We start from the raw sequence: 25,969 nt of genomic DNA, 5'->3' as shown, positions 1-25,969 counted from the left end.
AGCTGATAAAGGAGGTCAGAGAAGAGGAAGAAAGGCAGGCTGCCAGTGAGTTTTGGGAAGCCCAAACATTGGAGCCAGCCGGCACAACACCACTGCAAACGGCCAGTGTACTGATGGTGAGCACCACAGAGGAACTTGCCCAACAAATGCAGGTCCTGACAGAACGGATAGCTGAACTGCAAAGCACCATTGACCGAGCTAAGACTTCCAGGAATAAGGCGCCTCTGACTGTGGCGATGGAGAAGTCAGCATTTAGAGCCACCATCCCACCTGGGCGAAGGGGGAAAGGACAATTCTTCTGCTACCGATGTGGTCAGGACGGACACAGTGCTGGCAAGTGCCATAATGAAGAAAACCCCTCCTTAGTGTATGGAAAGCTGAGGATCAGTTGGGAGAGATCCGGTAGCTGCCAGAGAGTCCGGGGACGGGGACCACCCAGGCCTGCAGGAGTTGAAGATTCCCCCAGAAACGACCGTCCAGCTGGGATCCCCGCAGGACTGATAGGGCCTCGAGCAGAGGTCATGGTGAAGATTGAAGGGGCGGAGTGTAAAGCCGTGCTTGACACTGGATCTCAAGTGACTATTATATTTCAGTCATTCTACCAACAGATGCTTAGGCACCTGCCTATACAGCCACTGACTGGCGTTGGTCTGTGTGGCCTCAGCATGGATGAATACCCCTACCAAGGGTATGTCATAGTGCACCTGGAATTCCCAGAGGAGGTTGCTGGGGTAAGAGAAGAGGTGGACACAGCTGCATTAATATGTCCTGACCCTAAAGGGACCTCTGATGTGTCTGTGCTGATAGGGACCAATTCCAGTCTCTTCAAGGTGCTCGCGGATTACTGCAGACGACGGGCTGGGGACCAGTACCTGAATACCCTGATGATCCATACGCTTTGTGCTGAAGCCTATAGGAAGATTGAGGGTGCTAAAAAGGAGACATCTGAGCTACCCATTGGGGCGCTGAAGTACATGGGCACAACCCCCTTAGTAGTGCCTGCAAGGACAGAGCAGGAAGTGCTTGTCATGAGTACCCGGCTGAAAGGCAGTAAAGGGGCATTAGCAATGGTAGAGCAGCCAGTTGAAGGAGAGCTCCCGGAAGGAGTGCTGGTCCCCAGTGGAGTCATAACCCTACCTGCTGAAGCCCAGGAAAAGGTGACTATACTGATTGCTAATGAAACAAGTCGAGATGTCGTTGTGAAGCAAGGACAAAAGATAGCAGACCTCTTCGCGCCTGAATCAATTGTAAAACCCCAGTGTGAGACTCAAGTTCCGACAATAGACCCAGCAAAGTTTGACTTTGGAGATTCACCGTTGTCCGAGGAGTGGAAAGATCGCCTGAGGAGGAAACTTTGTGAAAGATCCAAGGTGTTCTCATTGCATGAGTGGGATGTGGGATGTGCAAAAGGAGTAGAGCACAACATCAGACTACATGACTCTCGACCTTTCAGGGAGAGATCTAGGAGGATTGCCCTCTCCGAGATGGAAGATGTGCGACAACATCTTCAGGAGCTGGCTGCGAATGGCATCATTACAGAGTCCCGCAGCCCATACGCCTCACCCATTGTGGTGGTCCGTAAAAAGAATGGGAAAATCCGGATGTGTATTGACTACCGCACCCTAAACCGCCGTACTGTGGTTGACCAGTACACAATGCCCCGAGTCCAAGATGCCTTAGACTGTTTGCTAGGAAGCCAGTGGTTCTCTGTGTTGGATCTTCGGAGTGGATACTACCAGATCCCTCTGGGTGAAGAAGATAAGGAGAAGACAGCCTTCATCTGCCCATTAGGGTTTTATCAGTTTGAACGCATGCCCCAAGGGATTTCTGGAGCACCTGCCACATTTCAACATCTTATGGAGAAAGTTGTGGGAGACATGAATTTACTGCAACTGTTAGTTTATTTGGATGACCTGATTGTGTTTGGAAGAACCTTGGAGGAGCATGAAGAAAGACTTCTTAAAGTGCTTGATAGGTTGGAGGATTATGGTTTGAAGCTTTCAATTGACAAATGCCAGTTCTGCAGGACCTCAGTGAAGTATGTGGGTCACATCGTGTCCCAAGAGGGTGTGAGTACTGATCCCGATAAAATAGAAGCACTCACTACATGGCCATGTCCAAGTAACTACAGAGAACTCAAGACCTTTCTTGGGTTTAGTGGCTACTACCGCAGATTTGTGAAAAACTATGCTACGATTGTAAAACCTCTGAATGATCTTACCAGGGGATACCAGTCCAGCAGGAACAAATCTAAGACCAAGAATAAGGGGAGGTCCCCAAAGCCTCCTGTGCAGAGACACTATGGCCCCTTCGAACCATTTGGGCCACGGTGGGATGAGAGATGTGAAAGGGCTTTTCGAGAAATCATTACTTGCCTAACTCATGCTCCAGTCTTAGTCTTTGCTGACCCAAGCAAACCATTTATCCTGCATACTGATGCCAGTTTGGAGGGTCTGGGAGCAGTACTGTACCAGGAACTGGAAGGAAAACGTAAACCTGTAGCCTTTGCCAGCCGAGGACTGTCTGATAGTGAAACTCGCTATCCCACCCACAAGCTGGAGTTCTTGGCCTTGAAATGGGCCATCACTGAGAAATTTCGAGACTACTTATATGGTGCTCAGTTCCAGGTGTGGACAGACAACAACCCACTGACCTATGTGTTAACAAGTGCTAAGCTGGATGCTACAGGGCAAAGATGGGTGTCCGCTTTGGCTAGCTATGACTTCAGCATTCAATACCGATCAGGGAGAAGCAATGTAGATGCAGATGCATTGTCCAGGCGTCCACAGGCACCAGGAGTTGCTGTGATACCCACAGATGGAGTGAGGGCTATTTGCAGTGTGAGTCGCCGGGAGCCAGAGTCCCATGAGAGTCTTCATGGATGTGCTGCAGAAGCTTTGGGCCTGCCCCCTGAATGCATGCCTTCTGCTTCAGTGAACTATATTGCGTTGGACCAATCTCCTTTGCCCATGCTCAATGCAGCTGACTGGCAGGAAGCCCAGCTGCAAGATATTGACATTCGTGATACACTACTTGCCAAAAGGGAGGGGCGAAGCCCAGCTGTGGTTGTCCCACCTAACCCGGAGGGTAAACTACTATTGAGAGAATGGACCAAACTGAAACTGATTCAGGGAGTGCTACACCGAGTGACCACAGACCCTTTACAAAAGCAACGAGCACAGCTAGTGCTGCCAAAAGAGTACAGAGCCCTGGCCATGAGGGCCCTGCATGATGACTTTGGACATTTAGGGATGGAGAGGACCCTGGAACTTCTTCGTAGTAGGTTCTATTGGCCTCGGATGGCTGAAGATGTTCGCAGGAAATGTGAGACCTGCGCTCGATGTGTTAAAAGGAAAACTCTGCCCACGCGGGCTGCATATCTGAAGAACATCACCAGCAACAAACCTCTGGAGCTGGTATGCATTGATTTCTTGTCTTTAGAAGTAGACAAGAGAAATATTGGGAACATTCTAGTAGTGACTGACCATTATACGCGATATGCGCAGGCATATCCCACACGTGATCAGAGGGCCACCACTGTTGCTCGAGTACTGTGGGAGAAATATTTCTCAGTTTATGGATTTCCAGCCCGGATACACTCGGATCAGGGGCGGGACTTTGAGAGTCACCTTCTGAAGGAAGTGCTGAGGATAGCGGGAATTAAAAAGTCTAGGACAACGCCTTATCACCCTCAAGGTGATCCACAGCCAGAGAGGTTCAACCGAACCCTATTAGATATGTTGGGGACTTTGCGGCCAGAGCAGAAGGCAACCTGGAGCCAACATGTCGCATTTCTGGTGCACGCCTACAATGCCACAAAGAATGATGCTACAGGAGTCACCCCATATCTCTTAATGTTTGGGCGAGAACCAAGATTACCCATAGACCTGTGCTTTGGTGTATCAGAGGATGGAGATAGCTATGAAACTCATCAGCAATATGTATCCCGACTAAGAGAAAAGCTGCGGGATGCTTATCACTTAGCTACATCTGCGGCTCGGAAGAACGCAGACCGGAACAAACATCGATATGATGCTAGGGTACGTCTGCAAGAACTCCAGCCGGGGGACAGAGTCCTGCTGCGAAATTTGGGTATTACTGGCAAACACAAGATAGCTGACAGATGGAAGGCAATACCTTACTTGGTGATGGAAAAACTAGGAGACCTGCCGGTCTACAAGATCAAACCTGAAGATGGTCCAGGGCAGACAAAGACAGTGCATAGAAACCTTTTGCTCCCTGTGGGGGAATTGGTAGACACCCCATATGAGATGGGCCACAACAGGGCAACCGGGCGGAACGAAGGTGCTGGACCAAAGCTGCCCTCCAACATGGACAGCCAGCCCCCTGTAGCTAACCTACCCCTATGCAGCACATGCGAGAGTGAGTCTGAGGAGGAAGACACAACCATGGTGTATCCTGGGATGGAGACAAGATCTCAGTCTCGATCAGCATCAAAAGAGAGCTCCTCCTCTTCCGCCCTAAACCCCATGGCAGAAGTATTTAGGCCCATTCCTGACACCCCTGGGCCACTGGTGGGACCCCCATGTGATGACACACACAGGTTATTGGACAGTGGAGACATACAGGTGGAGGATGTCCTGGGCACCTTGGACCCTCCACTGTTAGAACTAGAACTGCAGGGGCCTATGCCAGTAGCCGAGGGGCCCTCAAAGGAAACCTCCCCATCTGTCGTTCAAGAGGCTGTCCACTCTACCACGGTAACAGAGAGTCTCAATAGACGAGACAGGGTAATAAGACCAGTAAAACGGTTGACTTATGATGCACCTGGGGTGACTAGTGAGGAACCAATATGTTTAGCGCACAGGCTTGTGGAAGCTAAAGTGGGCTATCTGAGGCCCTTTGGAGGGAACCAGTGAGTTGGTATAATAGGGAGTGTGATTTGTCGGGACGACAAAACATGAAACATGAAAACTTTACTTAAGAGCCAAATAGTTCCAAATATAAGCATTATGTGGTGTTGTTGTAGCAGTGCTGGTCCCAGGATATTAGAGAGACAAGGTGTCACGGACTCACAGGGCTTGTGCTCTCTGTTGGCTCCATAAGGTCCCTGGGAGGAACCCCCTTCAGTGCAACAGCCCTTCTCGGGGGTCCACTCTCTCTAGGGGGTTAAGCCATAGGCCCCTCCACCTCCTGGAACCACACCTCTCTGAGCCTTAGCATGCCTGTCTCTCGCCGTGGGCCCCTTCAGGGAGTCCACTCGCTCTGGACCCCTGGGGCCTCCACACCCAGAGGGAATAATGCAACCTTCATCTCTAGACCCGAGCGAATCTCAGCCAGCGTAAAACAGGAGGGTTTATTGAGCATCTGAACACAGCATAGGAACTCTCAGGGCCCTCAGGCCTGGCCTCCCTCAGCACAGTACATCCAAGGCCTGGTCTACACTACGAGTTTAGGTCGACTTTAGCAGGGTTAAATCGAATTAAGCCTGGACACGTCCACACGACGAAGCCCTTTCTTTCGACTTAAAGGGCCCTTTAAACCGGTTTCTTTACTCAACCTCCGACGAGGGGATTAGCGCTAAAATCGGCCTTTGCGGGTTGGATTTGGGGTAGTGTGGACAGAATTTGATGTTATTGGCCTCCGGAAGCTATCCCACAGTGCTTCATTGTGACTGCTCTGGACAGCACTCTCAACTCAGATGCACTGACCAGGTAGACAGGAAAAGCCCCGCGAACTTTTGAATTTCATTTCCTGTTTGCCCAGCGTGGAGAGCACAGGTGATCACGCAGAGCTCATCAGCACAGGTAACCATGATGGAGTCCCAGGATCGCAAAAGAGCTCCAGCATGGACAGAACGGGAGGTACGGGATCTGCTCGCCATATGGGGAGACAAATCAGTGCTAGCTGAACTCCATAGCAGTAACGAAATGGCAAAATATTAGAAAAGGTCTCAAAGGCCATGAAGGACAGAGGCCATAACAGGGACGCACAGCAGTGCTGCGTGAAAATTAAGGAGCTAAGGCAAGCCTACCACAAAGCCAGAGAGGCAAATGGAAGGTCTGGGGCAAACATGCTGCTTCTACGCGGAGCTGCATGCCATTCTAGGGGGTGCAGCCACCACTACCCCAACCGTGTGCTTTGACTCCGTCAATGGAGAAACACGCAACAGGGAAGCGGGTTCGGGGTACGCGGAAGATGATGATGATGATGAAGACAATGAAGATAGCTCACAGCAAGGAAGCGGAGAAACCGGTTTCCCCAACAGCCAGGATATGTTTATCACCCTGGACCTGGAACCAGTAACCCCCGAACTCACCCAAGGCGTGCTCCCAGACCCTGAGGGCACACAAGGGACCTCTGGTGAGTGTACCTTTGTAAATATTACACATGGTTTAAAAGCAAGCGTGTTTAATGATTAATTTGCCCTGGCAATCGCGGCCAGTACAGCTACTGGAAAGGTCTGTTAACGTGTATGGGGATGGAGCAGAAATCCTCCAGGGACATCTCCAGAAAGCTCTCCTTCATGTACTCCCAAAGCCTTTGCAAAAGGTTTCTGGGGAGGGCTGCCTTATCCCGTCTGCCATGGTAGGACACTTTACCACACCAGGCCAGTAGCACGTAGTCTGGAATCATTGCATAACAAAGCATGGCAGCGTATGGTCCCGGTGTTTGCTGGCATGCAGACAACATCCATTCCTTATCTCTCTTTGTTATCCTCAGAAGAGTGATATCATTCACGGTCACCTGATTGAAATGGGGTGATTTTATTAAGGGGGCATTCAGAGGTGCCCGTTCCTGCTCGGCTGAACAGAAATGTTCCCTGCTGTTAGCCACGCGGTGGGAGGGGAGGGGTGAAGGGATCATCCCAGAGGATTGGGTGTGTGTGGGGGGATGGGGTAGTTGGGTTTGTGCTAGATGTTAGCCCGGAAACCCCAGCCCCTCCTTTTACATTGCAAACCCATTCTAAATGGCCAACCCAACGGGTCCTTGGTATGGGAAATGAGGGTGCTACTGTTTGAAACCATTCCCACATGTTATGAGGGTTAAAAAAGCCAAAAGACTGTGGCTTACCATGGCTGCCTGCAAGCCGAATTCTGTTGCCTGGCACCGCGTGAGTGATCTCTCACACCAAACCGGTAGGCCCTCAATATAAGAGGAAAAATGCGACCTTGTAACGAAAGCACATGTGCTGTGTAATGTGAACAGCAAAATTTAACGTGAAAGAGTGTACCCATTGTTCTCTAAAATGTGTCTTTTTTAACCACCTCTCCCTTGTCCTCCACCAGCTGCAAATGTTTCTCCTTCGCAGAGGCTAGTGAAGATTAGAAGGAGAAAACGGCGGACTCGGGATGTTATGTTCACGGAGCTCCAGATGTCCTCCCACCCTGAAAGAGCACAGCAGAATGCATGGAGGCAGTCAATGTCAGACTACAGAAAAGCACAATATGAATGAGAGGAGAGGTGGCGGGCTGAATCGCGGGCTGAAGAGAGCAAGTGGAGGGCTGAAGATGATAGGTGGCGTCAGCTTCCAGACAGAAGGCAAGAGTCGATGCTCCGGCTGCTGGAGCATCAAACTGATATGCTCCAGCGTATGGTTGAGCTGCAGGAAAGGCAGCAGGAGCAGAGACCGCGGCTACAGCCCCTATGTAACCAACAGCCCTCCTCCCCAAGTTCCATTGCCTCCTCACCCAGACGCCCAAGAAAACGGTGGGGGGGCCTCCGGCCACCCAGTCACTCCACCCCAGATGATGGCCCAAGCATCGGAAGGCTGGCCTTCAATAAGTGTTAAAGTTTTAAAGTTTTAAACTGCAGTGTGTCCTTTTCCTTCCCTCCTCCCCCACCCCTCTCGGGCTACCTTGGCAATTATCCCCCTAGTTGTGTGATGAATTAATAAAGAATGCATGAATGTGAAGTAACAATGACTTTATTGCCTCTGCAAGCGGTGCTCGAAGGGGGGAGGGGAGGGTGGGGTGGTTGGTTTACAGGGAAGTAGAGTGAACCGGGTGGGGGAGTGGAGGGTTCATCAAGGAGAAACAAACAGAAGTTTCACACCGTAGCCTGGCCAGTCACAAAACTCGTTTTCAAAGCTTCTCTGATGCGCACCACGCCCTGCTGAACTCTTCTAACCGCCCTGGTGTCTGGCTGCGCGTAATCAGCGGCCAGGCGATTTGCCTCAACCTCCCACCCCGCCATAAATGTCTCCCCCTTACTCTCACAGATATTGTGGAGCGCACAGCAAGCAGCAATAACAATGGGGATATTCTTTTCGCTGAGGTCTGAGTGAGTCAGTAAGCTGCGCCAGCGCGCTTTTAAACATCCAAATGCACATTCCACCACCATTCGGCACTTGCTCAGCCTATAGTTGAACAGGTCCTGACTACTGTCCAGGCTGCCTGTGTACGGCTTCATGAGCCATGGCATTAAGGGGTAGGCTGGGTCCCCAAGGATCATGATAGGCATTTCAACATCCCCAATGGTTATTTTCTGGTCCAGGAAGAAAGTCCCTTCCTCCAGCTTTCAAAACAGACCAGAGTTCCTGAAGATGCGAGCATCATGTACCTTTCCCGGCCATCCCACGTTGATATTGGTGAAACGTCCCTTGTGATCCACCAGGGCATGCAGCAGCATTGAAAAGTACCCCTTGCGGTTTATGTACTCAGTGGCTTGGTGCTCCGGTGCCAAGATAGGGATATGGGTTCCGTCTATCACCCCACCACAGTTTGGGAATCCCATTGCAGCAAAGCCATCCACTATGGCCTGCACGTTTCCCAGAGTCACTACCCTTGATATCAGCAGGTCTTTGATTGCCCTGGCAACTTGGATCACAGCAGCCCCCACAGTAGATTTGCCCACTCCAAATTGATTCCCGACTGACCAGTAACTGTCTGGCATTGCAAGCTTCCACAGGGCTATCGCCACTCGCTTCTCAACTGTGAGGGCTGCTCTCATCCTGGTATTCTGGCGCTTCAGGGCAGGGGAAAGCAAGTCACAAAGTTCCATGAAAGTGCCCTTATGCATGTGAAATTTTCGCAGCCACTGGGAATCGTCCCAGACCTGCAACACGATGCGGTCCCACCAGTCTGTGCTTGTTTCCCGGGCCCAGAATCGGCATTCCACGGCATGAACCTGCCCCAGTAACACCATGATTTGCACATTGCTGGGGCCCGTACCTTGTGTGAGGGCTGTGTCCATGTCAATTTCCTCATCACTCTCGTCGCCGCGCTGCAATCGTCTCATCGGCTGGTCCTGGTTTTGCTTTGGCATGTCCTGGCTCTGCATATACTCCAGGACAATGCGCGTGGTGTTCATAGTACTCATAATTGCCGCGGTGATCTGAGCGGGCTCCATGATCCCAGTGCTATGGCGTCTGGTCTGAAAAAAGGCGCGAAACTGACGGAGGGAGGGAGGGGCCACTGACGACATGGCATACAGGTACAGGGAATTAAAATCAACAAAGGTGGCTGTGCATCAGGGAGAAACACAAACAACTGTCACACAGAATGGCCCCCCCAAAGATTGAACTCAAAACCCTGGGTTTAGCAGGCCGTTGATTTCACAGAGGGAGGGGGAAGCAAATGAATACATCTATTTTTTACATCTTAAGCTGGCAGCAGATGGTGCAGCATGACTGATAGCCCTTGGCATCTTCTGGGTGCTTGGCAGAAGATACTGTACTACGACTGCTAGCCATCATCGTCAAGACGGTTCAATCGGACTGCCAGCAGGACTGAGTCTCCAGGAGACAAAGCATGTCTGCCCAGGTGCCTCTAATTGAACTGGAATACGACAATCTTAATACACCATCTACTGCCAAAAGGCAAGGAGCTGCTGCTGTATAGCACTGCAGCCCCAAGTCTGCCAGCACCCAGATAGCCGATGATGGCTACCAGTCATACTGCATCATCTACTGCCAAAAGGCAATTAGCTGCTGCTGTGTAGCAATGCAGTACCACGTCTGCCGGCACCCAGATGACATATGGTGATGGTGAGCTGAGCTGAGCGGGCTCCATGCTTGCCGTGGTATGTTGTCTGCACAGGTAACCCAGGTAAAAAGGCGCGAATCGATTGTCTGCTGTTGCTCTGACGGAGGGGGAGGGGCCTGACGGCATGTACCCAGAACCCCCCGCGACACTGTTTTGCATCATCAGGCATTGGGATCTCAACCCAGAATTCCAATGGGCGGCGGAGACTGCAGGAACTGTGGGATAGCTACCCACAGTGCAATGCTCCGGAAGTCGACGCTAGCCTCGGTACTGTGGACGCGGTCCGCCGGCTTCATGCACTTAGAGCTTTTTATGTGGGGACACACACAATCGACTATATAAAACCGACTTCTATAAATTCGACCTAATTTCGTCGTGTAGACATACCCCAAGTCTCTCCTGCTCTCTCTCCCCAGTCCAGAGACCCCGCGCTTTCCAGCTGGGCATCCAATATCACCTGCCCCCAAGCCCCGCCTCTGTACTCTGTCTTCTGTCCAGGTAAACAGGGCTGCCTGGGCCTCCTCTCCTTTCAGCTTCTCCTCTCATCTGTCCTTTGTTCCCCACTGTCTGGAACCGGCTAGTCAGGTCTCCAGGGTCCTCTCTCCACAGCCCATTGTCCTTCCACTGGCTAGAACCAGCTGTGATGTCTGAACGGGGCCTCCCGGTCACCAGGTCACCAGTCGCTGGGGTATCCATTCTCCTGGCCATTGGCTGGGGTCCCAAATTCCCTCTCCGGTCCTCTGTAACAACAAACTCCCTCTCCCATCCCCTCATTAAACCTGTAACACATGGGGAAACTGAGTCCCACTCTCTCTGCATGCAAACCATTGAAAAAAAACAAGAAAAAAACAAGAAAATCCCCCACTTCATCTCACAAGGTGGGTGAAGTAATATCTTTTATTGGACCAACTTCTGTTGATGAGAGACAAGTCTTCAGGCTATACCGAGTTTGACTGCTAGCTGACAGAAAACAGATACCCAGAATGTAACAACTCCCAGTGCTGACAGGCTCATGGCACCAGGGAGACTGTTGGAAACAAAGATAGAAGAAAACAGAACATGGAGAACATCATAAGTGGGAGGTGGTGACCCAGGCTTCTGCCATCCTGTCACTCTGATATGCCTCCTAAAGATTGGATATAACACCCCCTTTTCATACATATTTTTCCTCATACACCCACACATGTCCCGTGACCATATTTAGATTGCCTCCCAGCCCTCTGTCCATGTGTGGAATTCCAGGGAATCAGAAGCGGGGTTCTGATTGTTGACATAAGCTGTTTGGGTTAGTACATTTCCCAATATTTCCAGCATGTCAATGTGATGAACCTCATGGTTACACGTACCAAAAATTCCCTAGAAATCAGGTTTTGTTCTTTTGTGGTTTTACTTGTTTTTCACAAGGTTCATATGGCAAAAAGCCCCTGTAACTTTATAATCTGAGTCAAACACTTTTGCTAACTGCTACTTAAACCTCATGCAACCTGTCAGCGTTTACTAGGCCTCACACTTGTTGCAAAGCCTATCTTAAACATTAATATAAATATTTGTTTTCCGTACTTGGATTACAACTTAATTGGTTTTCTTATCAATATTTTTGCATTTCTTAGCATATGGACTATATAAATTATAGCCCTCTTATAACTACATGCGTCCTCAGATCAGGTCTGGGATCAAAAGTCAACAGTGCTGATCTTTTTAAAAAGCTGGTCGTTAAATGCTATTACAGCCAGTCCGAGAAACACAAACTACAGAGAATGGGAAGTTCCAATTGCCACTCCAGCCCTCCCTTTTCCACTTCCTTCCAACTTTCTCAAACAAATTCATTTAAAGCTGAAATTTTCTTTGCTTGGTGTGATGAAGTGGGACTGTTCTTAATGTTCTCTCTGAATACTGTGTGGGTGCCTCAGTTTCCCCTATGCAGTTCTTAAGTATCTAGGTAGTGGGATAAGGGGGTGTGATTGTTGCAGAGCCCGAGAGGGCCAGTGTGATGCTGTCTGCATAGAGAATGGCTGACACCCTGTCTCCTGGCAACTGATGGCCTGGGCCCCTACTCTGCAAAGGTGCCAACTGAAGGTGTTGGAAAACAAAGAGATCAGGTGACCTCCTGGCCCGGGAAAGAGACAAAGGCAGAGGAGGGGCTGGAGAGTTTCAGTTTGGAGCTGGCTGGGGAAGGGAGGGAAGCCTGTCTGGGGTCCCTGGCCCCCAATATGGACCTGACTGAGGGGGTCCTGTTGTCTGTACCTGAAAGCTCTGTTTTGGACAGTGTTCCTGTTGTCTAAATAAACCTTCTGTTTTACTGGCTGGTTGAGAGTCATGGTGAATCGCAGGAAGCCGGGGGTGCAGGGCCTTGTCTCCCCCAAACTCCATGACACTTGGCCTCAACCTGGAGGTGACTTGTTTGTTTTGGAAATTTGAGCGGTGTGAGCTGTATGTTCATAAAAATCATTTCTTCCCTGTAACATACTGCTGCATGGTCCTCCTTTCCTAAACTGTCCTATTGCTAGGTTAGTTGCAGTTATTAAGGAGCTACAGCAAGGTATATGCAGTTTGGGCAGTTGGATCGATAGGCAGTTCCAGTTTGGTATCGTTTTTGTTATTTGACTAAGGTCCTACAGAAAACTACATTCCAAGGGTTTCTTTGCAATGGGCTTTCTTGCACCTAGGATATTCCTGCTCAAATTTAACTTTGCTTCATGGGTGTGCACTACATTGGAGGAAACGCATGCTGCCTTCAAGGGTGTCGGAGCCTTCCCAAAAGTGGGGGGGCTAGGGACCCCTGCGCCTCCTCTTCCCCCTGAGGCCCCGCCCCCAGCCAAGCCAGAGCAGGGCCGGAGACCCCACCCCCCCGACCCCTGCATGTGTCCCCACCCCGTGGCCCTCCCACCCAGGACAGGTGGAGGGACCAAGGCTCACCACAGCTACCCGTGTGGCTCTCCCTGACCCAGCTCTGGCTGGGGTGGGGAGCGGGGGCTCAGAGCCACAGCCTGGCCATGATAAGAGCCACGCAGGCAGCTGTGGGGAGCCACAGTGGACCCTCCACCAGGGGCGGCTCCAGGCACCAGCGCAGCAAGCGCGTGCCTTGGGCGGCAAGCCGCGGGGGGCGGCGTGTCGGTCGCTGTGAGGGCGGCAGTCAGGTGGCCTTCGGTGGCATGCCTGAGGGAGGTCCGCCGGTCCCGTGGTTTCAACGGCAATTTGGCGGCGGGGACGCCGAAGCCGCGGGACCAGCAGACCACCTGCAAAAACGCCGCCGAATCCGCGTGACCGCAGACTGCCCGCAGGCATGCCGCCAAAGCCCTCCTGACTACTATGTCAAAAAACATAGAGCCGCCCCTGCCCTCCACCTGCCTGCAGAGCAGGGGGCCAGCTGAGAAGAGCCCCCGGCTCATGTCCCCGCCCCTCAGGCCCCCCGCCAAGGGCAGGTAGAGGGTCCACTGCTCCCCACAGCTGCCTGTGGCCCCAGACCATCCATCCCCACCTGCCCTGGGCTGGGCAGGGAGCCTGGAGGTGGGGACACAGGCCAGGGGCTGCTCTCAGCCCCCCCGCCCAATGAGCAGGTGGAGAGCCTCCTTTGGATAGATAGTCACAAATCTCTGAGAGCATTGCTCACCTAGTCTGCAGTATGATTGCCCTTCGGTAGCTGGCTGGGTTTGTTTAATGTTAGCGGTGTGATATGTCAGATGTCTTGTTGCTGCTCTGTGATTTGTGAGGCCAAAAATTCTCATTGTCAGCACATCACAGAAGTAGCTAAACTTCAATGCATCAAGATGAGGAAGATACTCTCTGGTCAGAGTCATTTGTATTCACAACAGGTAGAAAGAACATACTCTATTACTTCTTCTTAGTTCATCACATTAAGTCCCTGACTTAAAAAAAATAGGTTAGTTGCCACTTCACAGAATACTATTTTGAGGGGTGAAAATAAGGCGGTACGGGCCGCAGCAGCGCTTTAACATCGCTGCCTCTTTTGCACCTCCCGTCGGCAGCCCTGCCAGATCCCCACCAGCAGGGCCGCCGATGGGGGCGGGCAGGGAGGGGAAAGGAGCAGCTGCCCTGTGGCCAGTGATTTTAAAGGGCCCGGGGCTCTGGCCACTGGCACCGCTGCTGCTACCACTTAGGGTTTAAATTGCCGCTGGAGCCCCGGGCAGCATGGGCCAGGCAGTGCGGATGGGCTGGCTGGGGGATGCTGACCTGCAGCCCCGCCCCTTCCCCCGAGGCCCCGCCCCTTTCGGGGGGCCGGAGCCGGCCCCTGTACTGGTAAGAGTTCAATTTTACTTTCACCCCTATTTCACAAGCAAAGTATAAACAAATCAATTTTAAAATGTACAGTAGGTTGAACTTGCAGCTTTATATATTTACCAAAGTTAAGATCCCTTCTATTTAATATAACTACTCCCAACTTTGCTAGAGGGGTCTGAGCTTTGATCTCCCTATTATAAGGCCCCGATCCTGAAATCAGATCCATAATGTTTAGATGCCTGTTCAGCTTTGAAAGTGCTAGTCTTAGCTTATGCCCGATCATACAGACATGCTGATTTTTCTATCTATAATTGGGTATGTTTATTTAACAAGTGAGGCTCAACACTCTGTCCACTCTGAGAGGAGGGGACAAGATGTCTTAGATACACTACTAAGTTCCTTATAAGCAGGGGCGGCTCTATGTTTTTTGCCGCCCCAAGCACGGCAGTCAGGCAGGCTTCGGCGGCATGCCTGCGGGCGGTCCGTGGTCCCGCAGATTCGGCAGTGTTTCTGCGGGTGGTCTGCCGGTCCCGCGGCTTTGGCGTACCCGCCACCGAACCCGCGGGACCAGCTGACCTCCCGCAGGCACGCCGCCGAAGGTCACCTGACTGCCGCCCTCACAGCGACCGACACGTCATCCCCCACGGCTTGCCGCCCCAGGCACGCGCTTACTGCACTGGTGCCTGGAGCCGCCCCTGCTTATAAGGCACAAGCAAGTAAGCTGAGAGGAAGCGAAACTGCTACTGCCCAGTTTTAGTCCCAAAGAACAGTTGCAGAAGATGAGATCAGCAGTGAGACACTGCCTGGTAAAAGAGTGATTAGAACTCCAAGCGACGGCTCTGGAAACTCATAGAGGAAGGACTAGCCTATGCAGCAAACACTTAAACACATGCTTCAATCAGTGCTTTGCTGGATTTGGGCCTAAATTTTGAAGAGATTGTCATCCCTCTGCTCAAGCATGCTCTGATTTGTGATATTGGCTCAGTAACCTCTTGCTTTGCAAATCTTCCTGACACATTTAACTGTCACCTAGCAATACTGGATTTAGATGGCAGGCATACAGTGCCACTGTACAGCCTGATGCTGAATGATGCAAATGCAAGGAACAGCTTTAGAGCAGGTGTGTAGCAGAAAATTTCATTGACCTTCACCACCAGTTCCACCTCTTGTGAACTAATGTTCACCTGGCCCTTGTTGGTGTGCAAAAACCTGAGCTGCCTGATAGCAGAAGAGCCCAAACCAACGTTTCCATTTGCCTCAGGAGCAATAAAGCCTGGCATTGTGGACAGAGTGCAACCAGAGTCATCAGCTTGACAGTGTATAAGAGAAAACAAGAGCAGGCATAGGCCATGAAAGGCAAGACAAGTAGTCATCCCCACCTCCCCCATCGCCAGGAAGTGACTATCGTGGCAATGAGGGAGCTAGTGTAGAGATGCCAAGAGGTGGGAGAGATGGCTGGAGCATCAAGGTTTTTTCCTCCCAAAGTCCCTGGGTTTTTACAAAAGCCAGTGTTTGGGTTTTACCAGTTTTTCACTCAAATTTTGCTTTCTTGAGCTGGAGGAATTTTTTTGCAGAGGAAGCAGACAGGGCTGCGCTGAAGGGCTTATGGGGTGAGGAGGGGGCTCTGTCAGTCAGCGAGTCAGTGCACATGGGGTGCAGCCTTCCACTTCCCTCCTGACCCCGGTCGTGTTTCCCTGCACATTGGGGAAGCGAAAATGGCAGGGAGTTGGGTCCTGGGAGCCAAGACCACCTGAACACTGCAAGGAGTGGAAGGCTTCCTCAACTGCCATGCGGCAGGTACCCGTCCATCCCCATGGGTACCAGAGAGCCCTCTCCTCTGGCCTGCTGCCCTTTGTTTTTGTTTTTTACCATGTGCTCCCATTTTAAATTTTTTAAAGTAAAACCCAATACATTCCCAGGAAATAAAAAATAAAAGCTGAAAAGGAAGGGCTTTAGTGACTAAGAAAGGAGGGAGGGGAAAAGATCAAGAGCTCCATTTTGGCCATGTATGAAGTTAACTGGAACATTTCTTCCTAGAAATCCAGCCATCAAAGATTTTAGTCCGGATGGAAGGAGACACAGCTGGAGTAGAGTCAGACTTGTGAGTCACCAGCATAGCGATGATGGTTAAAGCCTTGTTTTTAATGAAATAAAGACCACTCTGTATCTTGATCTTTGTGTAAACCTCCCCTTTGACAGCAGTAGTAGTTCTGCTGTGGATTGAGGGAAAGGAGTAGTGCTAACTGTACATACCATGACAATAATGCAAAATGAAATGCGGCCATCTTTAGATCTTGACACTCCTGAGCTACCACGTTCAACTCAGATGAGACATCAGATTTTCAGTGAGGGTCTTGATTCCTGAAGTTTTCCAAAGGGATTAATAGGATTAAAAGGGAGCATTGATTTACCTTTGATAGAAATCAGGAACCTTCCTTTGCACTAACCAAGTTATCACACAGCTTCATTTATCCAGGACTGTTATGCAGAGAAAAGGAACTCTCTTCACGGATCCATTTTTGCAAGTCTCGTTCAAACCCAACTTCTTCTTTATACCTTTTGAAATCCTGTCCTGTCCTTCCAGTCCCAGAGAAGACCTAAATTATAGGCCTATGCAAGTCAAATTCTGATAAATAGGCCCACCCTTAATGTCTAATCCAACAGGTGCTGTGATCATAAAGCTACATAGAAAAGTGGGTGGAACTATCCAGAAGAGGACAAATGGGCTGGTTTAAAACTTCAGAGCGTATTTCAAAATAAGTAATAGAGGGAGATTTTCCAAAGGCACAGCTGAGCATTAAATGCCCAACTCCCATTGAAAGCCAATGGGAACTACCCTCTGTGCCTTTAAAAGTCTCCTCCTAAAATATCTTCTCTAGAGTGCAGGAAAATGTGTTTTTGAAGAGCACAGTCTGATATTTTTCACATGATTCCCTAGCTAAATGCAGCAGGGGATATGTTTTAGAACAGCTTTTATTCTTTTCTTTCCTACCTTTCAGCACTGAGTCACCAGGAGGTAACAGCTTCACATCAACTAGGGGATAAATAAATGGTATCTGTAGCCCCAGCCTAACAAAGAAAAGGTTAGAACAGCAGATGCCCTGTGATATCCTTTCTGCAGATCTATCAATAGTGTGGCTCTCTAGAAAGGCCGGCAGGACTCTAAGAGGTGCAAAAATACTGCCAGGTCCTGCTCAAGGCACCCAGAGCTCTAAGCCACTGTTTGAGAGCTTTGGGTGCCTGAGCTCTGTGTCAGTTCCCTGATGCACCAGCCTGTCTGCCTTGCCAGCAAGCTCCTTGAGACTCTGTTACCTGCAAGGCAAGGTTTAGACTGGCAACCAGTGAAACCAAGTTCCTGAGTTCCCCAGAGACTTCTTTCTGCAGCGTCCACTCCCTCTCACCGGACGCTCACAGAAATTAGGTTCACTGCCTCCAAAGAGATGGAGCCCACAGCAGCCTATTAGGTTAGCTGAAGACTCACACGTCACTTTAATACATAAAAATAACAGGACTGAGATGGTTTGGTAATAAAACAAGAATAAATTTATTAACCAAGAACAGAGATTTAAGTGATATTAAATAAGAAAGAAAGAGGCAGGTATGGATACAGACAAAACAAAACATGCTTTCTAGTGACTCAAACTTAATCTTAGCAAGTTGCAATCTGACTAAGCAGTTTTCTTACTCACATCATATTACCAGCATCTCCAGCCCTCCAGGCCAGTACCCAAGGTTCACAGAATCCAAGGCTGTTGTCCCCTTTGTTCCCTAAGTGATGGATAACTAAAATAGCTTTTTGCTCCCCTTATATGACCCAGAGTCCATTGTGTCTGCCTCAGGAACCAGGAAGGATTCCTAGGGTGCAGACTCTGTCCCGCGGTGTGCTCACTAAGCTGCTGCTTGTTAGCTTGATGGCTTTGTTTACCATATATGTACATCTACTTTCATTATCCTCTGCTAGCAATCAAGCCAGTCAGACAGGTAAATCCACATTCCTTTCTCTAGGGCAGGCTGGGTTCATGCACTGCCCCCCCAACACAGTCTACGAACATATTTGTAGCACCCATCTATAACTTTTGTGCACAATCCCTCCATACATCATGCACTGATTTTCAGGATCAGCGTTCACCAGTTTACATCTGATACCTTACAATACACCTTTCAGATACATATTATGACATCAGTGTGTTGGGGGTAATGAGTGTGGCAGGTCTGATATGTGTTAGAGTATGGTGGCCCCTCTGCCAGTTGGCATTGAGGGACTCCTTGGCTTAACAGCCTTGCTCTTGTTTGACGAACTCAGTGCATTTTTCCCCAAGTAACATAAACTTTGAAGTGCTAATGGCAAAATAAAATGTTCAAAAATAAATGTTAGGCACATCCACCAGGAAGTTCTCCTTGCTTTGCACTGTTCTGGAGACCCCAGACAACTATAAATGAGGCTTAGCTGGCTGGCTAAGTGCGGCTTGCAGCTGCTTTGCATTACTAGAGTGGTACGGAGCATAGCAATGGATCTGGGCCTTTATTTTTAAGATGTGTATATGACATGTAACGACCAAGAGCAGACTGGAGATGGCTCACAACAGAGAAGATACTGAGCAATCTCAGTGCTGCTGACTGCATTATATATGTACATTTCTCTTATAAGTGTGAGAATTGAGTACATATGGTAATACAGGCACTCGTTAAGATGCTTTAAATTAACCAATTTCCTATAGCAAATAAGGCAGTCCTCCCTAGAAATCTTCAGCAGAGGATTGCAGAGTACCCGCATGGAAGTTTCATTGAGCTCTTTCCAGAGGTTTCATGAGACATCCCTGTGCGCATAAGCAAACTGCCCCATATTGCCACCCTGCTGTCCCTCTTGGTTGTACCACCGCCTCTTCTAGCACGAGTCAATTAATGATAAGTCAAAAGAGGTGTCCTACTACTTCGGGTGTGCCATCCCTGTAATTGAAAATTATACTGCACACTTACCCGCGGTCCTTCCCCTGCACTGGGTTCAGCCGTGCTCAACTGGCGGGACTGTCTGGAGTGCAATGGAGTCAAAAACTGGTCCTGGTTCACTGCAGCTGGATCCCCTGGTCACCTGTACCCTATACTCCTCCCCCTCGCTATTCACGGCAGAGGCCAGTGTCTCGGGCTCCTCAGAGGTATTCATGGTGCTGCTGGGGATGGTGGTGGGGTCTCTGCTGAGGATGGTATGCAGCTTTTTGTAAAAGTGGCAGGTCTGTGGTTCTGTATCAGATCGATTGTTGGCCTCCCTGGCCTTCTGGTATGCCTGCCACAGCTCTTTTTCTTTCACGTGGCACTGCCACTCGTCCCTCTCGGAGCCCTTCTCCTGCAACCCCCGAGCAATCTGCTTGTAGATGTTCAAGTTTCTGTGACTGTTTGGAGCTGTGCCTGCAAACCCTCTTTTCTACACAGGCTCAGGAGATCCAACACCTCCTGTCTACTCCAGGCAGAAGTGCGTCTGTAGCATGTATCAGGCTGGTCAGCTACACTCAACAGTGGAGAGCTGCTAGGTACTCTGGCCAAGCTGGGCAATCAGGAAAAGGAATTTCAAAAATTCATGCGGCTTTATAGGGGAGAGGGGGGTTTTCGGTCTCGGTGAGACCTGGGCAGCAGAGTTCACAATGGTGAGCAGAGTGGTCAGTGTGGGCCATTGTGGGACAGCTGCTGGAGGCCAGTAACAGTCGACATAAGTAACACAGTGTCTACACACACACTGTGTCTACCTAAACACACCAACCTCGGCTCTACCCTGCTCGGGGAAGTGGTATTAGTAATTTGGCATAATGGGGCACTTATGTCTGCGGTAGCCCAGTTGAAGTGAAGAGACATGCATAACATGGTTGACGTAAGCTGCCTTGTGTCAACCTAACTTTGTGGTAGATATCAGGCCTTAGAATGTTCCTTGACACCCAGATCAGCTGCCTTCTTACTCAGACTTCCCATTGACTTCCACGGGAGCAGAGTTAGGCTACATCTACACTACAGGGGGGAGTCGATTTAAGATACGCAAATTCAGCTACGTGAATAGCGTAGCTGAATTCGACGTATCACAGCCGACTTACCCCGTTGTGAGGACGGCGGCAAAATCGACTTCTGCGGCTTTTTGTCGGCGGTGCTTACTACCACCTCCCCTGGTGGAGTTAGAGCGCCGATTCGGGGATCGATTGTCGCGTCCCGATGGGACGCGATAAATCGATCCCCGAGAGGTCGATTTCTACCCGCCGATTCAGGCGGGTAGTATAGACCAGACCTCAGTCTCGTTTCAATATTCACTTCGCCCCATTGCAAACAATGCATCATCTAATTAACCATTATGTGGTGCTAATAACTGGTGACATCTGAAATACACAGGGAGCTATTGATAAAACATTAATTTGGGTTGGATCAATGTCCTTGTACAATTATTTAGGCAAAAATCTTTCCAGTTCTGCAGGTTTTTCAGTGCAATGATTTAGAATAAATAATTGGCTTGAAATAGATCTTTACTGTTTGTTAGAAAAGACCTTTACTGTCACAAAGGCAGAGAGGATGACCTGGTAAGCATTAATTTTACTATTCTGTGAAAAATTGTGCGCGCGCGCACACACACACACACACACACGCACAGAGATCTTGAGTTTTTCCTGCCTCTTCCCTAAGCAATATTTGTCTTTTGCATTAAAAAAAAAAAAAAAAAAGAAGTCCTGTACATATACTTATTGTTAATTGTGGGTGGATTTGAAATGTTTTAGGGTAGTTTACCACTCACTCTTCTTGCTTAGAAACCCTCCCCTACTGGCAGCAATCCTGAGCCACAATGTCCTAGCAGAGGCTGAGATTTTTAGAGTGACTGATATTTAGCCATATAACTTCCAATGATTCCAAAGGGAGTCGTGTGGCCTTGGAATTTGGAAATATCCACAGGAGCGAATAAATAAATACTCACTGTAGCTGTGGGGAGAAAGAGTATTGTGTCGCTGTACCCAGAAACCCAATGCCAAAATGTTGAGAGTTGGGGCTCTAAAGTTAAGCACCTAAATCCACAGTTAGATACCTAACTAAAAGCAACCTAATCCTTAGAACTGCTGAGTACTTGCAGCTCCCCTTGACTTAATCGGGAACAGCAGGTGCTCGGCACTTCTGAAGATCAGGCCACTTGCATTTTGCTGTCTAACTTTAGGCCTCCAAGTCTATATATTTTAGCCCAGGTTTCCACAGGAAGGGTGGGATTTTCCTGAGTGCTCCATGTTGATCTGACTCAGTTTCCACGACAGTCCATGGTAAAACTCCCACTGACTTCCATAAGAGCCGGGTTAGCTAATGCTGAGCACTTTTTTGAAAATGCCACTCAAAATTTCTAGATTAAATTTAAAGAACATAATTACCTCAAAAATGTGTCAGGATTAATTGCCTCTCTGTTAACACCTGTTGCCTTTCTAATCTCACTGATCAATGAAACCAAGATGTTCTTATGCATTTAAAACTGGAAAAGTTACTTTACTTTTGTGTCTCTGTCTCAATGCTTGTTATCAAAGTTATCAAAACCACAGGGTTAAAACTCTTTTCAGAGAGAGAGGCAGTGTGGTGCAATGGATAATGCACTGGGTTGGGAGTCGGGAGAACTTGGTTCTGCTCCCAGCTCTTTCGTTGACCTGTTGTGTGATCTTTGGCAAGTCACTTCCCCTCTCTGAACCTGTTCTCCTGTCCCGTCTGTATAGATTGTTAGCCCCTTGGGGCAGGGAATGTCACTTACTGTGGCCTTGTCTACATGAGGACAGTTTGCCAGCACAGATAAACTGGAAAAGCACTCTGGTGTGAATGCAGATATAGTAGTGTAGGAGTGCTTATATCAGTACAGCCTTGTCTAGATTACAAAGGATTTACTGATCCAGTGATACTGGTATAACTGTACTGGTACACCCACCTTGTGGAGATACAGTTTATGCTGGCAGACATGTCCTTTTGCTGGTATAGCTTTTAGGGTTCCCTGAATAAAATAAGCCATATGGGCAAAAGCACTTTTTTGCCGGGATCACTGTATCTAGGTGGCAGAACTATGTCAGTGAGGGTGTTGTGATTCTTTTATACTCCTAACGGACATAGCTCTGCCAGCAAAACTTTTAAGTGTAAACCAGGACTATAGTTTATGCTAATTCCCCCCAACTGGCATAAACTATACCTGTAGAAGCACAGTTATACTGGTATAACTGCATCTATACTAGGGCTCTTATTGGCATAGCAATTTTGGGGAAAATAAATCACACCCATAACCAGCATAGCTACTTCAGTAAAACTTTTAAGTGTAGACCAGATGTGTTTGTTCAGTGCCCAGCCCAGCTGGGTCTTGAGAGACGTCTGAGTGCTACTGTAATATACAGAATAATCAGAGAAAGTTCTACTAGAGTGCTTCAAATAAAGTGTCTTTAAGAGCAGACTATGGATAGATTTAATCAATGGACAATGATGTAGATTGTTTTATTAAACTTTGAACATAAGGTAAGAAAATGTTACACATTGGATAGCCCCTCACCTGCTCAGTACCTGCAGCAAAATGAAGGCTGGTAAATATTCCAGGGAATCAGCCAGTCTTCAGTGCATGACGTCAGCCGGAGGAATCCTGCTGAGTGTATCTGCACACAGCAGGCAGCTGCACAAGCCTATTTGCTACCTGGAAATCATATTTTTGTGACCCAATATTCCTTTAAAGCAGCAGCAGTTACAGCAGGGTTCCTCCCTGACTCCGGTTAGAACATAATCACAAGCTTAGCTCAGCAACTTCTCTGTCAGCAGTGGGGGCAGACACAGCGAAAAAACAGATTTGCTACAACATCATTTAAAAAGACTTTTGCTTACCAATGTCATTGATTGGAGGAAAAAAGGACTTGTATTAAAGGATTTACAAGCGAGTCCTAATCCTGCATGCTGCTCTTTAAATACTCAGGTTTCATTATTTCCCTCTTTGTCTAACAAGATGTTTAATCTCAAGAGACTTTAAAACAATAGTTCAGGAAAATAATCAGTTTGGCTGTTTTGTTTTCTGATACAGCCCCGCATTCCAAATTTTAATGGGATTCTAAAAACACTACTTCCCTTCCAAACAAACAAATTGGGAGCAACATCTCTCATTGAAGGTGGGCAAATTGATTGAATGCTCTGCAGAATAGACAGAGAGAGAATTTGTTATTGAAATAAGTAAAGACAGAGGAGCTACAAGGAGAAAACAAATGAGTGGGGAATGTGGGGAATCAAGTGACTGAAGTATTGCAGTGCTGAATGTTTCCAAGGCAGCTACTGGACATGCTCCAATGCTAGTCATTTTTCCTGAAAAGCAGCTACCTGATTAATAAAACCCCAAAGAATCCATTTGAAAAGGAAAAACATGAACAGTTGAAGTATGCATCATCACTCAGTTATGTGAAGTCATTACAGATAGACATAGCAAGATCATTGTAAGCCCTGTTAATGTTTTGAAAATGGAATAATCAAGAGAAATTCACTTATGAGTAAAGAGTACTTCAGTGCCTCAAAGATTGGGTGACCATATTTTCCCAAAGGAAAAACGGGACACCCCAGAAGTTGGCCCAAGACACACACACCCCAGCCCTCCCTGCTCCCCGCTAGGGTGACCAGATGTCCCGATTTTATAGGGACCGCCCCAATATTTGGGGCTTTTCCTTAAATGGGCACCTACTACCCCCTACCCCGTCCCAATTTTTCACACTTGCTATCTGGTCACCCTACCGCCTGCCCACGTGGGGCCAGCCTAAGGCCCCCCTCACCTCCCCATGCACGGGGCAGCCTGAGCCCCCCTGCCGCCTGCTCATGGCCAGCCTGGCCCAAGCCGCAATCCTGAGCCCTCACTCCCATGCGGGGCCGGTGTTGCCTCCCTCCCCCCCTCACCCTCCTCCCCGCACGTTCCTCCAGGCCCCTGATGATCAGTTGGCAAAAGCAAATGGGAAAAATGCCCAGTTTTGCCAAAAGAAAGTCAGGATGGCCAGGACAGGGCTTAAAAAAGGGACCGTCCCAGCCAAAATGGGACATATGGTCACCCTACAAAGATGTCTTTTTCTTGTAGCTTTTGGGACTTCATCTTTGCTGTCACTGGGGGGCTCATGTTACTCAAAAGATCAGGGAGTGTCACACTTAGAACCTTCAACCATGTAAGTTGCCCCATAAATGCATTTTATCCTTTTTGTCAGAGGACAGTCTTTGAAGTCTCTCTTCTGTATAGTTTTCAAAACTGCAGTGTCTAGTTCTAAAGCTTCTAATCGTTTGTGTAATCAGAGGAAATGCACTGCAAGACTACTTGATATGATATAGCGAGCAGCAAAGACCAAGACATCAGTTCAGTGAGTTCCTTAAACACATACCTAACTTCAAGCATGTGAGTAGTTCCACTGACCCCACAGGCTTCGTTACTGAAGGAACATGCTGAAGTAGCGTGCGGTATTGGGACAATCCTGAAAGTTGCTCCGCTCCTGTCCCTTCCATTAAATTGCTCAGTCCCTTTCAAGACCCAGCTATAAAGCAGCTGTTCTTCTTTTGCATTATACACTGATCCATGGGGCCAGTCTAGGAAAGCTGGGATTTTTGGTTATCACCTGATTCTTTGCCAATTATAGGCTCTGGGCCAGATCCTCAACTGGTGTAAATCAGTGTAGTTCCATTGACTTCAGAGCTATGCTAGTTTCCATTAGCTGAGGATCTGGTCTCTTTATATGAGGCGTCCTGATGGGAAACTCTTTACTTGCATCTGAAGAAGTGAGGTTCTTACCCACGAAAGCTTATGCTCCCAATACTTCTGTTAGTCTCAAAGGTGCCACAGGACCCTCTGTTGCCTTGAAAATACCTGAGACCTAGCGGAGAGACCCAGACCAAAAAATTGCTCTTTGGTATTTTTATGAGCCCCACAGCTTGAATGTCTGGATAGTTGGTAGAATTCTACCAGAGGCAGAGAAACACCCCAACCTTGCCTTCCCTGTGCTGACAGTATTTTAACAAGGGGCTCCCCAGAGCCTCTGAGAGCCCCTTCCCTGTTCATTTGTGTCTAGCAGGGAAAAGAGATCAATTTAATTGTGCAAAAGGCAAAACCAGCCTCAGGGCAAAGAGTTAAGTCACCAGCATGTTCTCTATTCAGCTTATATTACCAACCTTATAGCACTTCAGTCAAGTGAAGTACAAATACATCTAAGCGATTTGTTCTGCCGCTAGAAACAGGAAATACAAAATCCTCCCCAGAGAGAGAAAGATCATTTAATTCTTCTGTAATTTGGGTGGCTTTCTTCTATCTGCAGCACTAAACATACAACAGCTTTATTTACTGTACAAGAGTTGGCCACGAAGATTGAATTTTTGGAGATGTTCAAACCCATTAAGATGCTGCAACCTATTGCAAATGAGTCTTTGGAGGTTAAGAGTCAATGTATCTTGCTGTCCCTTCAAAGTGGAGAGAGGCGGGGTTGTGAGGACCCTCTACCCAGTGAGTCAATCATGTAACTGGGCTGGCAGGAAGGGGACAAGGAAGAAAGTGCTGGTGACATGGGCAGAAATTTGAATGGTAAAACAGTAAAGACAGCAGCCTTTGGCTGCACTGAGAATAGCACAGAGGAGTGACAGACGGTAACCCCCAGCTAAGTGGTGAGATCACGCAGTTGTGAGAAGGAGCCTGGAAGAGGCAGCAGGACTGATATTCCAGCTACTTTGTGTAGTTCTGCCAGGGCCGGTGCTACCATTTAGGCCAACGAGGCGGTTGCCTAGGGCGCCAACATTTGGGGGCGCCAAAAAGCAGC

The sequence above is a fragment of the Terrapene carolina genome, unplaced genomic scaffold (assembly GCF_002925995.2).
Source record: "Terrapene carolina triunguis isolate 2854851 unplaced genomic scaffold, T_m_triunguis-2.0 Scaffold33392, whole genome shotgun sequence".
Lineage (NCBI taxonomy): Eukaryota > Metazoa > Chordata > Testudines > Emydidae > Terrapene > Terrapene triunguis.
The sequence above is the reverse complement of the archived record's forward strand: the minus strand, read 5'-3'. Positions refer to the sequence as shown.